The sequence below is a fragment of the Felis catus genome, chromosome C1 (assembly GCF_018350175.1).
Source record: "Felis catus isolate Fca126 chromosome C1, F.catus_Fca126_mat1.0, whole genome shotgun sequence".
NCBI classification, from domain to species: Eukaryota; Metazoa; Chordata; class Mammalia; order Carnivora; family Felidae; genus Felis; species Felis catus.
Window position 1 is genome coordinate 81,256,881 of NC_058375.1, and position 17,171 is coordinate 81,274,051.

The 17,171-nt window shown below is 38.8% G+C and overlaps 1 long non-coding RNA gene across 1 annotated transcript; it reads left to right on the forward strand.

The window, feature by feature from the left end:
- The first annotated feature begins 1,327 nt into the window (after positions 1–1,327).
- On the forward strand, positions 1,328–6,079 carry LOC109502481. The gene is made up of 2 exons (XR_002161090.2): positions 1,328–5,103; positions 5,831–6,079. It is a non-coding gene; the product is annotated as an uncharacterized LOC109502481 (long non-coding RNA).
- The last annotated feature ends 11,092 nt before the right edge of the window (positions 6,080–17,171 follow it).

Sequence of the window (17,171 nt, forward strand, 5' to 3'; positions counted from 1 at the left end):
TGGTTCATCATTTGGTGAAATTGATAAAACACTAAAATCTATCTTTGTATAATCTAAGACAAAATAATTAGCTTCAAATCTTGCCAGAAAATTGTTCAATGTAAATAAAGAGCTACTTGTCTCAATGAAGGAGTTTTTTAATACCAGAGGAAGTTGAGTAGAGTATTAAATATTTAAGAGACAGTGGGTAAAATTCTATGCCACAAGCTGGGTCTACATCTATAGGTAGCAAAATCTTTAGTATAGAACTAAAGAGACTGAACAGAGTAAGGGGTGATCATCAATCCAGATAATTTAATATGATTCCCCATTTATTGTCACTAATTTTTATGAATTGTCCTATATTTCATTTGAGAAATGAGAATATATATTTTCCTTCTCCTTACATTCACATCATTCTTTGTTGAAGGATCTGGAATTTACAACATCAGGTACTTAGAGATTAACGAGCAGTGCAAGATATATGGATCCTTTAAAATATCAAAGATAATCTCTTGATAATTATGTTGGTTTTTTGGCAGCTATGTTATAGATGACAGACTAGATTATAAATTTTTACAGAGTAAAATAAGTCAGCATTAAGTACAACTATTATGTTTCATGTCTTTAAAACACTGTTTATTTTGAAAAATTTGCCCATACCGTATAAAGATACAATTAAATTAATCAGTTGCGTTAGCTTATCTGTGTTAGTTTAGTTTAAAAATAGTTCATTGAGGGGCGCCTGGGTGGCTCAGTTAAGTGTCGGACTCTTGATTTCGGCTCAGATCTTGGTCTCTCAGTTCTGTGGGATGAGGCCCCTGTGTGGGACTGTGCTGACAGCACAGAGCCTGCTTGGGATTTTCTCTCCCCCCCCCTCTCTGCCTCTTCCCTGCTTGTGCACACATGAGCTCTCTCTCTATCCATATCCTTCAATAAAGATTGATGTGAATGTAAGGAGAAGGAAAATATATATTCTCATTTCTCAAATGAAATATAGGACAATTCATAAAAATTAGTGACAATTAATTAAAAAAATAAAAATAAAAATCATTCGCTGAAACAAAATAAAATAACACATAGGTATAATTTTTTTTAATGTTTTTATTTATTTTTGAGACAGAGACAGACAGAGCATGAGCGGGGGAGGAGCAGAGACAGAGGGAGACACAGAATCCGAAGCAGGCTCCAGGCTCTGAGCTGTCAGCACAGAGCCTGACACTGGGATCGAACCCACAGACTGTGAGATCATGACCTGAGCTGAAGTCGGACGCTTAACTGACTGAGCCACCCAGGTGCCCCGTCACATAGGTATAATTAAGTAAAAAAAGAAATTGCCCCCTTACCCTTTTAATTTTAATTATCAAAATGAAAAACCCACAAAAAGCAGGTTGATAATATCCACTGTAGAAGATACATAGGAAAGGACTGTGCTGTTGGTGGGTATGTAAATTGATGAAAATTTTCTGGAGATGAAAAATCAAAACTTTAAACGTATGTGCTGTTTGATCCAGAAATTTTACCTTAGTAATATACCCTATAGAAAATTTCAAGGATGTTCATTACAGTATTATTTGTGATAGAAAAAAAAAAACAGGGATAGCTGAAATATCTATCATAGTGGGGATGTTACATGAATTGTAATACATTCTTACTAAGAGATAAGGCTTTAAAATATGTGGTAGGTCTCCATGTACATATGTGATGAATTATCAAGAGAAAAAACAGTACCTCATTCACGTAGTATGCCATAATTATTTTTCCTTTCCTGCACAACTTTTTGTTTTTCTTTTGGATTAATAATTGTCTTTTTTGTGTACTTGGTCTTCTGTGTACTTAGCCCTTGTTCACCTTCAATTACTCCCTCAATTGTTTCAGTCTCCTCTGATGAAACACATTGGATCATGTATGCACATCTTTCCTGACCTCTCCAACTCTCAGCTGGCTGCTGTCTGGTTATCATCTTATCTCCATCTACCGTCATCCCAAGAGGAGCCCTTCACCTTTCTCTAGAGTCGCATCCTCTGTTTCCTGCATTTTGATGAGCATCTGCTTTTTATAACTTCGTGACTGTAGCAAATATTGTGGGTGCCCTCCCCAGATTCCTTTGATATTTGAAATTTTGTATCCATTGTTGGATAGACAGGCACCTCTGAGGGGTTTTCTTGGTCTATTCACCAGAGAAGCCCTCTCAGCCAGTGAGGGCAGTTTTGGTGCCTGTTTTGTCTCTTGCAGTTTCTCAAAAGGATTGAGTCCCAGTTGTCCATTGAGGTGACCTATCCAATAAAGGATTCTTGTTTTGTTTCTTTCTCTTCTTTGTCTTAGTCTACTATTCCCCTAACAGTGCTCCCTAGGATCACCTCCCAAATAAACTATTTGTACTAAAATCCTTGTCTCAGAGGTTGTTTCTGAGGGAACCCAAATCAGAGATATTTTGCATGTTTGGAAAAAGTCTTTAGTATTGATATAGTTGGATATAGAATTCTAGGTTGTAAGTCATCTTATGAAAGTTGAAGTCATTACTCCCTTATATATCAGCGTCTATTATTTTTGAAAAACTGAACACCATTCTGATTCTTGATCCTTTGCAATATAACTTGATTTTTTTCTTTCTGGAAATTTTAGATCTTTCTCTTTGTTTCAAGTGTTCCAAAATTTCATGATACTATGCTATGATGTAAGTCCATTTTTTTTTTTATCGTGATAGGTACTGGGTGAACTCTCAATTCTTGAAACTCCTACCTTACAAGTCTGGGATATTTGTCTGATTTATTTATTTATTTTATTGATAATATTCCTCATTCTATTTTCTCTGTGATGTCTATCTGGAACTTTTATTATCTGATGTTGAAGTTCCTGATCTACCCTTAATTTTCTTCATATTTTCTACTTCTTTTTCATCTCTCTTCCTCTCTTTCTCTCTCTCTCTGTCTCATTTCTTGCTTTACCTTTTTGGAGAAATTTTTTGAACTCTAATTTTTTTCCTTGAAAAATTATGAAATAATATTCTTATTTTGTGGATGCTATTATCTTTCGATATCTCTCTAAGGTTATAAATGATAGCTTTTTATTTGAGGCTTTCCTCTTTCATAGTGTCTTTCCTCCAATCAGTTCCCCCCCCCCCCCCCGCTTTTTGTTTTGAGTTATGCATTCTATGTTAAAGCATTTTCTCAGCTATCTGATAATCCTTGGTTGTCTTTTTAGGGACACTCACAAGTTGATTGAAGGCTCTGTGTGCATGAATGAAGTTGTCACCTGTGTGTTTTGCTCTAGTATCCCATGGTCAGGCCACTATATAATCTTTGTGTTTGCTACTTTTGATAACTGAAAAATCTTTCATAGAGTAAATATAACATAATTGATTGATATTGAGCTACTGACTGATACTGAGTATGCATTTAAAGTTGTTACTAGAAATAATTCTCAGATGGACATCTTTTGACACGTATTGGATTATTTCCTTGGAAGAGAGTTTATTTTCTGAGTCTGTCATCTTCATGAAGATGCCACAGAGCAGGAAAGGGTCCACTGGCCTGCCATTGGGCCGCTATGATGGCAACATTGTGGTAAGGTTGTTGTCTGTCTTCAGAGTAAACATCCCTGTGGGACCAGGTCAGTGGGGGAATGAGTCCAAGTGTCTTCAGACTTTTTTAGATGCAAAGCCCAAATTCATCTTGATTTGATGCATTGCAGTATCATCCTCTTGTTCAGCTTTAGAGAGGAAGATATTTTGCTACTTTTTTAGAATGCCTAGGAATGTCAGTGATAGAGAAAATTTAATGTAGAATTCAGTAGTTTCACATTATTAGAACTTAAACATTTGGTGAGTTGTAATGGTCATAAATGACATAGCATGTGGTGTTATTTTCCCTAGTCGGCTTTACTGAGGCAATAATGGGGTTCATCTACAGGAAAATTACCTGTTAATATTTTTGTCCTTAAGGAACTGGACTGGCATTACCAATTCACTCCTCTTAGCTATTGAACTCCGTGGTAATGTATCTCTGATTTGTCTGTTTTACCTTGTTACCTGGGGAGAGTGGATAGCAGATAGCAGGTAAATGGATGGACTTGATGCCATTCATTTTCTCTCCCCCAAAAGATTATTCTAACCATTGTTATGGATTGAATTATGTCTCCCAAAAAAGAAATGCTAGAGTCCTAACCCATGGTACCTTAATATGTGACCTTATTTGGAGATAAGGTCTTTACACAAGTGATCAAGTTATAATGAGTCACTAGGTGGGCCTTAATCTAATGTGAATGGTGTCTTTATAAATTGGGGAAATTTGGAACCAGACATTCATAGAGAGAAGATGGTGTGGAGAGACAGAGGGAGAGATGCTCATCTATAGGCAAGGAGAGAAGACCTCAGAAGGAGCCAACCTCGGTGACATCTTGACTTTGGACTACTAGCTCCCATAGCTACAAAACGATAAATTTCTGTTGTTTAACCCACCTTGTTTGTGGCGTTGTGTTATAGCAGCCCTAGCAAACTAAAACAATCATTTATTCCATCCCAGTTTATTAATCCAGCTCTTTGTGCCATAGCCTCTGAGCACCTTTCCACGGAAGAAAATCTTAGCTTTAGGAGAATGTCAGGTTCATTTATGCTAAACAGACAATAATTTTCTAACCTCCTAATAGTAAGTATTAAGAGATTTTAAAACATAACTGTTGCTTTTTTTCTCCCCTTATTTCTGAATTTAGAAAAAATAATCTCATTCGAAATGTCGTTTTCATATATGTTAGCATGCCAATTAAAATATAGGCTTCTGGGTTTTGCCTGGATTGTCGTGATAAAGCTAATTATGAACCCAACACCCCGACTTTCTAAGTTTCCTCTTCTCAAATCAAGCTGGCAGTTCTGTGAGTGTAAAAGCACCGAATGGTCATTACCAGTGTGTGATGAAATCATCGATGAAGAGTTGACAGTTCGTAAGGCAGAGTAATGGTACTCAGATGTTTTGTTTTCTCCTTGTGACATGAGCAAGATCATAATTACAGCATATTTCAAATCATTGCTTACAGGGAAATGACTCACTCCATTATACAGTACTTCGTTGGGGCCCCAGCCATGGATAGAGACAAATATCTTCCTGTCCATGGTTTTCTCCAAGACAGGTAAAAGACAAACAGAGGCTTATGTTTGGAAATTTTACAGTGTATTTTTCCTTTTAATGAGATGCCTGGTAAAATTCAAAACTAATATTTTGCACTGACACTTGGTAAGCAGTGACACATCATCATGTCACACACGTGCTAGCCAGGACTTAGAAAACACAACTCCAGAGTGGTCCCGGAGTCTCCAGATAGCTATGGAATGAGCATTATGCATGAGTAGGTGGAGCCTCTTTGCTTGTGCTCTTGCCATTTTTTACTGACCTTGTTTGGAGCTGAACACTGCTGCAGGCACCCTTAAATTGGTGCCTCATGACAGATTCTCAGCTGAGTAGTCATACAGCCAAATTTACTGTAAGTTCTTTTTCTATTCTTTCTGGACCATTTGCCCAACTAATAATAGTTACTGTTATTCTTTGACTCGACTAGTAACTGAACAGTCACTTTTTATCTAGTTTTTTTTTATTCGATAAAAATTCAATAAGAAACTGCCCACTTTATGGGAAAACTGATTGCATGAAGAAAGGAACTAAAATTTGATATTTTTATTATTCATTATGGTCAAGACCTATTGCCATTTATATCCTCATTACATGTTATTTATGACGGCGTTGAAATTTACCATTCTCTGGGGCTGGTCTGTTGTTAGTTTTTACATTGGTCTCCCTTCCACCAGCTTCTCGCTGTTCAATCCTTCTATCAAGCATCCTGAAATCTTTTTGTCTTTCAGTGGGTCTCCAGCGTCAGAGGCTATAGTGGCTCCAATCGCAATCATCCACCTGCATCCAGCAACTCCTTAGACGTCAGAGTTCCCCAAGGTGTCTTCCTTCTCTTGTCTTTCCATTTGTTCCTGCTGGGCAATTACCACCCATTCCCTGGGCTCCAACAGATATTGATGACTCCCACAACTGCATCTCCTATTCCCAACTGCCTCCTCAACTCCAGACCTATCTCACGATTACAAAAAACGTTACTGACTGCTTTCTGTGTCCCACAGGTATGTCAAACTTAACACGTCCACACCAAATATGTCATGTTTTCTCTGAAACTCCTCCTCTTCTCAAAGAGCAACCCTCCGTGAATGGAATCTCCTCTTCTCTAGTCTCCTGAACTAGAATATCCAGCTCGTCTTCAGCACCTCTCTTTGCCTCTTCCCCTCATGTGCAGTTATCATCAAAATCTATTGATTCTTTCCCCTAAGTCTCGATTCTGTTCCTTCCTCTGGAACCCCACTAGGCAATAAGCTTGCCTGGACAATTGAATTAATCTATTGTTTCATTGTTAGCCATCTTCTCTTTCAGTCTTCCTTCCACACTGTCTCCAGAGTTATCTTTTTACTTGAAATCAGATCATTTCAATCTCCTGGTCTGAATCTGGCAGATTCTGCCTTTCAATCCACTGCCTTCACATAGACATTGAAAGGCATGTGCAATCTTAGCTGAAAACCAAATATCAAGTTTCACCTGCCTCCAGGTGGAGCTCCATTTCTTACAGTGTTGAGGGAATCTGGTTCTCTGCATATGTGATTCTTTTTTATTTTCATTGACTTGCAAATCCTGTGTCCCTATCTCACTGAATGGCACTGCTACATGTCCACTGGTCAAAATTTGAAAACAAAACTTCACAGTGATCCTCAGCTTTTCTCTATCCCTTCATACATAGCTCCAAATAAAATTACATCACTACTCTCAGTACTTCTCAAATATGCCCACGACTTTCCACCTCTACCGTTGTCTTTCTCCTGGATCCCTACAAAAGCCTCTGACCTAATCTCCCTATCTCTGGGTATGCTTCTTTGCCATTCTCCTGTCTGCCACACAAGATGTCTTCTAGAATGCACAGTTTATCATGCCCTCCTTTAAAAAATATTTCAGAGGCTCTCGTCAGAGTTTAGGATAAAAACTGCACTGCAGTTGGCTCCTGCCCTTTCCCCAGGTGCATGGTCCTCTACTGTCCTCCCCCCCTTTAGCCACACTGGGCTTCTCATTTCTTTAGCATCGTATACTTTGCCTTATTTCCAAGTCTTCATGTAGGTGGGTCCTTTTCCCTGGAACTATCTTCCCTTTCCTGGTCACCTGGCTAGCTCCTATTGAGCTTTTAGATCTCAGCTCAAGGCAACTCCCTCTGGCAGTATTCCTCCTCGCCCTTTGACTTCATTAGGTGCCCTTGCTATGTTCTGGCATAGCTTTCCGCTGTCAGAACACATGTCACAAATGAGTGCAATGACTTGTTTAATCAATTATCTCCTGTTTCCCAGGTGGAATGTGAAGCGAGGAAGGATATCCAAGTACCTTAGCCAAACACAGTACCTGGCAGGTAGTAGTTGTGTGATAAATACCTACTAGCCTTGTAGTGAGACAAACACACAGGGCACTTTAAGAAAATGCCTACATAAAACTGATGTTGAAACAATGAGTAATGAATTGACATTCTTCACCTTGAAATATCTTTCCTTCCCTTATCTGTGTGCTAAATAATCCTTGAAGAATCTGTTCAAAAGCCATGTTTTATTTTGAAGCCTTACCAGATCCCATCATCTTCTCCTCATTTACACCCTTCCCTACGTGTAAATCAACTCCTTCCTGGCTTGGATGTTTCTGGTAGCATAAACGTTTATAATAAATTATAAGCTTGCCATATTGGGATCATTTGTTTATGTGAACCCTACAAAATGATGAGATCTAAATTAGTGATCATAATTTATTTCTTTTTGGTTTCCAAGCATCTGGCTAGCAGAGATCCTAGTTCATAATACTTACTGAATACATGAATGAATGACTGAACAAATGAGTGAGTAAAGAGGGATGAGTAAGTTAATATCAATGCCTGAGCTCCCTTGTCTGATTTTTGCATCCCCCTTTCAATTGCCTTTTCTTCCCCCCTCAAGTATTTCTGTTGTTAGTTCTTTGCCTCAACAAACAAATGTGGCTTTGCCACATTTCAAATGTGGCTTTGCTCATGTGACTTGTTTATTTCCTCCTTTGCACCTTTACACAAACCATTTCACACCTCCTCTTCTTCCCTGTGCCTCCTGGATGCCTCACGTTGAAATTGCTCCCCATGTTTAACTGCCAACTATTATGATTATTCATTTAGCTATTGCTTTGCTCTTTTATCTTATGTTTACATAATTTCAACTTTCCGTTTTTATTTAGTACTTTTTAAACTATTTTTTTCCCTTGGTGTGTTTTTAAAATTTTAAAAATCTCTTCAGAGACTTAACGGGTCAGAGAAAGTCATATCAGTCAGGATACAATTCCCAAGACTCAGTGGCTTAAAGCAACAGATAGTTTTTGTTTTTGTTTTTAATGATTCATACAGTCTCCCTGTTATAGGTCATTTAGGACTTTTTCCCACTTGGTCTTACTTTAAGACCCAAGCTGACAGAACACAGCAGAAAGAGAGCACTGCAAATCTCATACTGGCTCTTCAAATTTTACCTGGAAGTGACGCTGCTTATTTGCGAAGCAAGCCGTTTTACCACGCCTAACTCTGAGGGGTAGAGAAATGCAACGTCACTGTACACGTGGAAAGAGTAGAAGTCTTTGATGAACAGCACTCACGATCACATAAGACTTCCTTCTATTCCTTTTGAAGGTTTGTGTAGGTTCTAGTATAGAACAGTAAATGCTAACTCTTTGCTGGACCTAAAGGATGTTCATTCCACAGCTCTGCCTTGACTTGATTTTGAGTGGTGGTTCTCCTGGAGATGAAAGTTCTGCAAAAGCCAGAAAATGAACTGCACCCAAAATACAAAGGCAAAAGAAAACCCGTTTTAAATGCTTTAGCACTTTCTGAACCTGGCAGTGATAAAGACCTCACTAATAGTGTAGATGAACTTGATATTGTGGCCCTATTTAAAAGCACTAAATCCTCCCAGCTGGAGATAATTGATGAAATGGCTATATCTCCAAGTTTCTCTGGCCGCCACTAACAATGTTAAATTAGATACCTAGTAGCAGCATTTTGAGGAGACGGGAAGCCATCTGATACCAGAGAATAGAAAATAGAAACAGATAAAAGCATCAGAATCCTGAAAGCTATTGTGTGAATTTTCTGAAGTTCAAGCTGTACTACCTTAAGAAGTTGAGTTGTAAAGATAATGAACATGGAAAAGGTGATATATATTGTATAGTTCTTTAATTGTGCTCCATGTGGGGGGATAAACATGATGTGAATAGAAATCTCCAAAGATGTCTTCCCTGTCTCGTCCCCTGATATGTCCATTAGTAGCCAGTAAGTCGTGGTGAGAAAAACTGGGGCAGTTGTGAACAATATAGTGTACTGTAGGGTTAAAACCCTCAATTCCATCATTTGTAAAATGGAAAATGTACCTTGGGAAGAGTACCTACCTCCTAAGTTTGCTGTGATGATTTAGTAAGATAAAGAATGCAAAGCATTTAGCTCCATGCCCAGCACAGGAAATGTTAGCTGTTAGGATTACTGTACAGTTATTTTCTTATGCTGGTTATTGATTTGTTTTAAGATAGTGGCATTTGCTCTATTTCAGAAACAGGAGAAATAAACATTTTACCTTTGATAGGAAAAAGAAAAAGAACAAGGCAATACCATATCACCACACAAAGATCAGCGTTTTTCCAACTGTCATTTGACCGGTTAGTGGGTCATGAAGTTAGTTTAGTAAGTCATGGCCAGTATTTAAAATAGGAAATGGGGGTTCTGGGTAGCTCAGTGAGTTGAATATCCAGCTCTTGATTTTGGCTAAGGTCATTATCTCTCAGTTCATGGGATTGAGCCCTGCGTCGGACTCTGAGCTGACAGCACAGAGACTGCTTGGGACTCTCTCTCCCCTTCTCTCTGCCCCCACTCTCAAAATAAATAAGTAAACTTTAAAAAGTAAAATAGGAAATAGAGTACAAACTCGAGGGAGTATTTGACATCCATGAACAGATACTTTTTCATGAAAATGTTATTTCATGTGTGGAGCATGTGGCTTTGTTAATGTGTACTTACACTGAGTTAAAATGTAAAATGTATTTCTAATCCTGGGATGTGGTCATAAAGCCCCCAAGGTCATAATTCTAAATAAATGTACATGGCTTCCAGCTTAGGAAAGACCCCACATCCCAAGGATAATTTTCTAAAAATGTTCTTATAAGCCACATTTGACTTGTATAAGTGTAACATACTAAATATGATGACAACTAGTTTTATAGGGTTTCTGGGGTCAAAAAAACAGTTGAGGAATTTTCTCCCTGTCTCCTTTCATACTCCCCAATCCGGTGAGATTTCTTTTATAATAATGTAAACTATAACACATTTCAAATATGAGAGTGCGAGCGCCATTCTGAAATCCTGATGAAATCTGCCTGGCTTAAACCCTTGGCCTAGCCACCCGGTTAGCATGCTAATCTAGTCAGCTCTCATCATCAGATGGCCTAGTCACTACTTGGGACCCAAGCTTCCATTTTTTCTTTTTATAAGTTTTTTTTTTTATATTAACATTTTAAAAAATGTTTTATTTATTTTTGAGACAGAGAGAGAGAGAGAGAGAGACAGAGCATGAGTGGGGATGGGGCAGAGAGAGAGGGAGACACAGAATCCGAAGCAGGCTCCAGGCTCTGAGCTGTCAGCACAGAACCTGTCACGGGGCTCGAACTCATGAATTGTGAGATCATGACCTGAGCCGAATTCGGACGTTCACCTGACTGAGCCACACAGGTGCCCCATCTTTTTCTAAATTTTAAAAAAATGTTTATTTCTATTGGAGAAAGAGAGAGAGAGACAGTGTGCAAGTGGGGGAGAGGCAGAGAGGCAAAAACAGAATCTGAAGCAGGCTCCAGGCTCCGAACTGTCAGCACAGAGCCCGACATGGGGCTTGAACTCACAAGCCATGAGCCCATGACCTGAGCCGAAGTCTGACGCTCAACCGACTGAACCACCCAGGTGCCCCCCAAGCTTCCATTTTAACAAGCACTTCCCAAATATAAAACAAAAACAAATGAAATTTGAAAAAAAAAAAAAAAAAAAAAAAAGGTGATGTATCAGAATGGCCCCTGAATTGCCAAGATCCTTCACTAGCCTTGCAAGACTGGACATTCAGGCCTCAAATTTTCCTTGGCTCCTCTTTCTCAGAGTATGAAGAGTGTGAGAAAAGGAGTCTCAAATGGTTTTGCAGTCTTTTAGCACGTTTGAATGCACTGCTTAGTCATGGAAAGCATCGTGAAGCACCATTTAGCAAAGGCATCCCGCCAACTCCTGAAAGGCTATTCACGCAGAGAGAACACAATAGTCCGTCATTAACAAAATCTGCCATATTTTCCTGGTTTTCCCCTGAAGATGCTGCTCCCTCTGCAGCTCTATCATTTGGTGTCTGTTTTCTCTCACACACGTTTCCTCCCTCCTTGTATTTTCATTGGTGTTTGCAAACCATTCTTAGCCCTCTAGGAAAAGCAAGCTTTGAATCTCATGTCCTCAGACTCTACCCACTACCCCCACATCTCCGTGGCTGGTTATCTCCTGAGCCCTGGGTTCCTGTGTCTTTAGTTCCTGACTCCCTGTCAGTTAGCCAGCACCAGCTCTGCCTTCCTTCCTCACAAGTGGATTATTTGCAATATAGTCTTCCCAGTCAACTGGCCTCTTAGTTGTTGGCCTGCTCTTCTCCAACCGTCTGGTCCTCGGTGCTGTCCTGGCCACTCACCCCATGACCACATCCTGGACCTTGTCTTTACTGTGACCTTCCATCAGACCCCTCACCTCAGCTTTACTGACACATAACTGACACGCAGAAATTGTGTATATTTAAACTGCACGGTAAGACAGTTTGATGTACGTATACTTTGTGAAATGATTACCACAGTCAATTTGTTAACACGTCAATCACCTCACACAGTTGCCTTGTTTTGTTTTGTTTTGTTTGTTTTTGGTGCTTGTGGTGAGAACACTTGAGATCTGCTCTCTCAGCAAGTTTCCACCATCACGGTTTTAAACAGCCCACTCGCGGATTCGCACTTTTTCTATCTGCCTCATGATACTGCTGTTAATCACAGTTTGATAAAGGGTGTTTGCTTCACATAGCTCTCAAACATCATTTTTTGTACTTATGTACCTCTACCCACAATCAATCCTTTTCTCTTGCTCTTTGGTTGTGTTTAACAGGTATAATATCTCATATTTAAACTACAGAAGGCAATGAACGACGTTTGGAATCTCTTTTTCATTCTTTCTCCAGACCACTGCTCGTTTGGTTTGCAGATTCACAAACCATGCCCCTCGTATAATTTTTTATCCATATATCTGAAGTTTCACCTCCTAAATTGGAGATTGAGGTGCCCCTGTAGCAGTTGCTATGTTTGAAGATTTATCTGCTTGGTTGATTTATGGGATTTGGATTTATTACATTAATGGTTTGCTGCAGCATACGTGCATAAACCTCACCTGATAAATGCTGCTTCTTTTGAGGCAAATTAGGAAATTACCAATTCATTGTATCATTAAACATTTCCAGCATGTTTCTATTCTCTTAAGAAAAATGAGAGAATGCTTATGTTTTGCAGTCTTTACCATTGCTTTTGCATTCAATAATAAAACAAATATTGAAATTCACCAACTCAGCTATTATTCGGAGTAACCAATTATGGGTTCATTGTATTGTAGTTATTTTAATAAAAATATAATCAGTTCAAAAATACTTGGCTTGATCTTTTCATTGAGGAAAGAGGTTATTTTTCACTCTGGTAGCTGCATTAATTTGCCTTTGCGACTAGAATATAATTAAGTAAATTAATTCCTTCAAGTTTTTTCTCCAACACCTCGTGTGCAAGTGAAGGAACTAAGAAAGCAAAGATATTTAAGCCATGTTTCCTGTCCCACAGCTACTTGCGGGCTAAATGATGAGATAGAGCTGAGCCAGTGGTTGACCACACTGCAAGTATTTCACATTTTTGTCCTTAAAAAAACTTTAAATGGCACTCTTGGGGCAGCTGGCTGGCTCAGTCAGTTAAGCGTCCTACTCTTGTTTTCAGCTCAGGTCATGATCTCGTGGTTCGTGAGATCAGGCCCCACGTGGGACTCTGTGCTGACAGTGTGGAGCCTGCTTGGGATTCTCTCTCTCTCTGTCTCTCTGTCTCTCTCTCTCTCTCTCTCTCTCTCTCTCTCCCTCCCTCTCTCTCTCTCTCTCTGAAAATAAACATTTACTAAAAACCCTTTAAATAACACTCTAAATTGTGGCAAACTGGCTAGCTGTCCACCAAACCAGTTTTCCCTACCCTCCTTGGCAATTTGTAGACTGTATTTTCCAGATTCCCTTTATAATAAATGTGAACATATGACTATGTGAAGGCCAATGGAATGTAGATAGAAGTGATGAGGGGCAGCTGGGTTGCTCAGTTGGTTGAGCAGCACACTCTCGATTTTGGCTCAGATCATGATCCCAGGGTTGTGGGGTTATGGGATAGAGCCCCTGCATTGTGGTCAGTGCTGAGTGTGGAGCCTGCTTGAGATTTTCTCCCTCTCCCCCTCTCCCCTGCTTGCACTCTCTTTCTGTCTCTCTAAAATAAATTAAAAAAAAAAAAAGAAGTGATGAATCCCACTTTTTTTATCTGTCCCATAAGACCCCCATACAACCCTTTATTCTCTCTTACGCCATCTGCTGGCCGGATGTCCACACCTGCCACTACCTGAAAGTCAAGTATTGAATGAAGATAGTAGAACCTGTTAGCATAGGTCCCTAAATGAAGCTGAACTTTCTACACCACCACTCCCTGCTGAGCAAGCGATAAATCCATATGTGTTAGGCTGATGAGATTATAGGATTTATGTATTGTATATTCTAGGGTACAATAACTAATATGCTAAGGAACTTAAAGAGGTGATCCTGCTCATCAGAGTCAAGAGTGTACTTTTATCTTGTGAGAAAATGAGGCTCATAATATATTTGAGATACATCATTATGGAAGCTAAGTATGGACTCGGTTGTACAATTGAAGACTGCCATGAAATCTAGGAATCATAGATTATTTGTTATTGTGTGCTAGAGACTATGAGAAAAAGGAAAACAGTGAAGTCACAGAAAAGTAAGGAGCGAATGGGAACATTAGAGGTGTAGTAAATTATTTCTGTAATGATGTTTCTGTATGTTCAAATACCCATAGTTGGGGCTCCCTGGTGGCTTGGATATACTCTTGGCTGCCCTTATTCATTGCAAGAGAGGGTGGAATTAATGAGCTTTAAAACCTTTAAATCAATAATTCAAAGGATGCTTAATTAAATAAATGTCATTGCCAGGCCCCAGCTGACTCTATTTCCCAGTTGTGATATTCGGACTTCTGTATTACTTTTATATTAGTAATATTACTTAAATATTATAAAATTTCAAAACATTTAACTTCTGGTCTATAACTATAATTAAATTTTCTGTGTGCCATATGTAAGTCGATTTGAAAAGCTGAATACCCTTTAAATAGCATTTGCAATTGTATTATGATATACGTATTATTCACTGAAGAGCTAAGTAGTGTGATTGTATCCCAAAAGAAGGAAATGTAATCCTATGTCATTATATATGTGCATTTAATGGCACATGCTCCAAGCATCAAGGAAAAGTGGCATCTCTTGTCTTGAACTCAAAATCATGCCACATTATAATTTTATTCATACTTGAATGACTTTTAGATAAAGCATTTTGTTTCCCTTTCTGAGTTCCTAACTATTCTCCCTTTTTTCTTTCTTTCTTTTTTTTTTTTTTTTTTGGTTATTGACAGAAGAGGCATATGCTTTTAGCATGGCATATCTTTACAGAAATACATGTGCAAATAATTTGTTTTTAAAGAGTATATGTGGGTGGTAAGCTTTTTAACTTCTTGCCTGTCAGAAAATGTCTTGGTTTTGCCATTACACTTTATTGATAATTAACTAGTTATAGAAATATAAGTTCAAAATAATTTTCCCTAGGAATCTCAAGGGAATTGTGACACTGTTTTAAACATTCAGAGTTCATATGTGAAGAAAGCTGATCCCACCCTGATTTCCAAATTTTAGATTTTCTTTTTATATTTGGATTTATGAAACCTTATCAGAGTATTTCTAAGTATGTATCTTTACTCTGTGCTTGGCACTCAGATGACATTTCAATATGGAAACTTAGAGAGATACAGAGAGAGAGAGAGAGAGAGAGAGAGAGAGAGAGAGAGAGTTTGCACGCATGCATATGTGTGTGTTTAAGCTCAGGGAAATGACCTCATTTCAATGCTTTTTTTCCTCCCTGATCATTTATTGCTTTGGTTTCCTCTTTTTGTAATTGCTCTTACATAGTTCTTGGATTTTTCTGGGTTTGTTGTCTATATTTCTTTAAAATTTTTTTTTCATTTTATTTATTTGAGAGTGGTGAGAGTAGAGGAGAGGGAGAGGGAAAGAGAGAGAGAGAGAGAGAGAGAGAGAGAATGAGAATCTTAAGCAGGCTCCACGCTCAGTGCAGAGCCCAATGCTGGTCTTGATCCCACATTCCTGGGATCATGACTAGCTGAAATCAAGAGGTGGATGCTCAACCTACTGAGCCACCCAGGAACCTGAGTATTTCTTACCATATTTTTTCATCTTTTCTTTTTGCTTAATGTTCTGGGAGATCTTGTCTTTATCTGCTGTCATTCATAATGATTCTATCTATTAAGCCTTTCTATTTTAGTTTTTAATTTCAGCAAACCTAACTAATGTCTAAATCCTCTTTCTTGTCTTTGGATTGCTCCTTTTTCATAGTAGCCTATTCTTGTTTTATTAATGCCAGATCCTCTCGAATGTCTCTGAAATTAAAATGATCCTAAAATTTTCTCCTATTATTATATCATTTTTGTTTCATAAGGGCCAGTCATTATGTTTATTTGGCTTGAATTTTTTTTTCATGCTCTTTGTTTTCTACAAAAACTAGCATTTTTGGTTCCCTTGTTATATGTATAAAGGGCTGTGCTGACTTTAATAAAGGTATTTGACATGTGCTTCCTGTGCTCGGTTTTAGTCCATTAGATTAAAGTCCTCTTTTGTGAGTGGAAGGACTGCCTGCAGACTCTGTATAGGTGGGTGGAGTGAATCAGAAGATTGTAGAGGATGCAGAATATGTTGAAAGTCCCATAATAGCTAAAGGCAGACTTCATTCTGGGACGAAGTGCTTTCATGCATTTCACTCCTGTGTAGTGTGGCCATACTTCTCAATTTATGCCCATTGTTATATCATAATTACTCATAGTGCCCCCCTTCTAAAGGGGTGATTCGGGTGATAGCTTACACAGTCACCCTCTCCTTAAGTGGAATGGTCTTTTTCCCTGTTCCAAGTCTCTGGTGGGGTCTAGAGTTACCACAGGCTCTGCTGCTGTGTATCTTTCCCTATTTCTAGCACATCATCTTGGGTCCTTTCTAAACAAAATCCCACTTTATTAAAAAACTATTTCTGAGGGTTTAGCTGGGCAAAATGCTGCTACTAGCTGTCTTATGTATACCAAGGAAGGGGAGGGAATCCCTGGCCCAGCGTTTTCACGGCCATCTCTCTATCATTGCTCCTGATTGCAGCCCCACAGCTCTCTCCTGTTCTATATTATCTATTGATTGCAAATTTGGAGCCTCTTTGAGACTTTTCCAAAGTCACCATTTCCTGTCTCTTTACAGCCATCTTCAGTGCTTGTTCTGGGTCTTGGCTGTCATTATTCATTTTTTTTTATCAATATCATCTACCCCAGGCTGTGTTCTTGTATTAGTTTTCTGTTGCCACATGGCAAATTACCACAATGTTAACATGTTAAAATAACATCCACTTAATACGTCAGTTTTTGTGGATCCAAAGTCTGGACTCTGGACTAAAATCAAGAGTAGGGGTGCCCAGGTGACTTAGTCAAGTTAAGTGTCTGACTCTTGGTTTCAGCTCAGGTCATGATCTCATGGTTTGTGAGTTTGAGCCCCACATCAGGCTCAGCACTGACAGCGTAGAGCTTGCTTGGGATTTTCTTTCTCCCCCCTCTTTCTGTCCCTACCCTGCTTGCACGCTCTCTCTCAAAATAAATAAATAAAAAATAAAATCAAGAGTAAAGTATGGTCTTATTTGGGTTGTATTCACCCTGGAAGTGTGA